Source organism: Podarcis gaigeae, assembly GCF_964106915.1.
Source record: "Podarcis gaigeae genome assembly, chromosome: Z".
NCBI classification, from domain to species: Eukaryota; Metazoa; Chordata; class Lepidosauria; order Squamata; family Lacertidae; genus Podarcis; species Podarcis gaigeae.
In genome coordinates this window covers 13,973,484-13,975,707 of record NC_139691.1, presented here as the reverse complement: position 1 = coordinate 13,975,707, position 2,224 = coordinate 13,973,484, and the positions used below count along the sequence as shown (strand labels likewise).

Below are 2,224 nucleotides of genomic sequence, written 5' to 3'. Positions count from 1 at the left end.
AATTTTCACAGGAAGCTGCCTTGTACTGAGTCTTACTACAGTGGCACCTCTGGTTACGTACTTAATTCGTTCCGGAGGTCCGTTCTTAACCTGAAACTGTTCTTAACCTGAAGCACCACTTTAGCTAATGGGGCCTCCTGCTGCTGCTGTGCTGCCGCCACGCGATTTCTGTTCTCATCCTGAAGCAAAGTTCTTAACCCGAGGTACTATTTCTGGGCTAGCAGAGTCTGTAACCTGAAGAGTATGTAACCTGAGGTACCACTGTACTGAGCCACAAGCTTTCCCTATTGAGTGGGTAGTATCTTGAACAGCTCTGTCCGGAGCTGGTCTCTGTCCCCTACACCTCCTTATCTCAGAGATTCCTGTGCAGCCCCTTTTCCCTCCCTCATTGCTCTGAGTTACTCTGAGAAGCTGGATTCCGAGTAGAAATTGGAGCAGCGGCTGTTAATTCAGTCCCTGTTTTAACACCAGCCTACCTAATTCACACTCTCAGGACATCTCCTGATCCACTTTCACCACACCCCGCATCATTTTATAGCCAGTGTGGTGTAGTGGTTAGAGTGTCAGACCACAGGCATAAAAGAAACACCCTCAGGCTGAGGCCAGTGGCCCATCTGATCCAGCATCATGTTCTCACAGGAGCCAACCAGATAGCAGGTGCAGAATTCAAGTACCAGAACGCTCTCCCCTCCTGAGGTTTCCAAACAACTGGTATTCAGAAGCGTTGCTGCTGTGTTTGTTGGAGTGAGGAGGAACACAAATACAACCCGTTTGCAACAAAGAACAGCGATCCCGAAATTTAAATTTTTAAAAAACCAATCTTTACTTTGGAAAGAGGGGGTGAGAGGAATAATAAAGCACCAAAACTACAATACCCAGCATTCCTGCGCGGATTGGAAGGAAGTGCCTTTAAGGTCTGAAACAGCTGCAGATAGAGGAGAGACGAGTGGGAGGCTGGCGGTCAGGCTGCTTTGCTCTCCACTTCACTGGGATTCCCGTCTTGCTCGTCAGAGTGAAGCAGAAAGGCGGGCAGGATAGTGCGCCCGTGCGTGTGCCTTTGCAGAGCCCGTTTGCAAAAGGGGAGCAGGACTGCAGAGGGGAAAGAAGACGCCTCGGGCACGCGGGGAGGTGGAGGATGGCGCCGCTAGCCAGTGGGACTTTCTGCAAAGTTTGACCCGCGCCTGCTGTCACCCGATGTTGTTGCAGCAGCAGCAGTCGAAGAGCGGCTCGGGCGTCTGGCTGTTTAGTTCTGTCCCCAGCCGAGAAGAAGCGTCGGAAGCAACGGATCAACCGCGCGCGTAGAAATACTACTAATAATAAGGAACCGGGCAAGCAGCGGGTTGTGGTGGGCGAAAGATGGAGCAGAGTCGCGCGGCCGCCGGTGCGGACTCTCCTGCTGCAGAAAGGAGAGGAGCCCGCGGTCCGGGATTCCCGCAAGCGCCAGCCTAGCGCGCTGCGCGGGGAGGAAAAAACAAGATACCCTTTGCACAAAAATATCAAGCAAACCAACAGACACACATGCACACATAGATACGCACATAAACCACCCAAACCGTGTCATGCACTGATAAGTCATTTGCACACACAAGTCTGTTTGCTTACATTGCTCTCTTGACTGCAAAAAGGCACCTTCGTATAAACATTTTATTTGTGCGGCGGAGGGAGGGTGCTTCTGCAGCTGCAGTTCTGGAGGGATTTGTGAATGGCATTTGGACGATTAATTTTTAAAGGTGAAACGGGGTAATATAATGATATCTCAAATGCACACTTACGCATTCAGCTAGCTTTGTGGTGGGCTCAATAGAGCTGAATTGGGGTGGGTGGGTTGAAATAAATAACGTAAAATAAATTAACTCTCTACCCTCATTGCAATAAATCTTCAGCGCTTTGCAGAGCGTTCCAACGTTCGCTGGGGGCGGGAATAGGAAGCTTCGGGATGACAGACCCGGGCGAGGAGCATCTGAAACATTCCCTGCTTTGCCTTGAGAGTCTCCTTTTGCGCCACCTTGGCTGATCTACCCTTTCTGTGCCTGCCTGTACCCGCGCACACGACGCGACTGCGGGCGAGGGTCTCCCTTCTTTCCCTGGGCATGGCTTGCAAAACGACTCTCTTCGGGTGACCGGCGGTGGCCCGCAAGGAAAGAGAGGGAGGAAAAGGTGGAGGAGGAAGAGGAAGGCGCAAGGCTGCAGAGAAGATCTGAGGACACGGCTGCGGGCGAGGAGA

At 51.9% G+C, this 2,224-nt stretch overlaps 1 long non-coding RNA gene across 1 annotated transcript; it reads right to left on the bottom strand.

Annotated features, from left to right (window-relative positions):
- Positions 1–798: 798 nt before the first annotated feature.
- LOC310836348 lies at positions 799–2,006 on the bottom strand. The gene is made up of 2 exons (XR_014560024.1): positions 1,862–2,006; positions 799–1,453 (listed from the first exon to the last, which is right to left on the bottom strand). It is a non-coding gene; the product is annotated as an uncharacterized lncRNA (long non-coding RNA).
- Between the last annotated feature and the right edge of the window lie 218 nt (positions 2,007–2,224).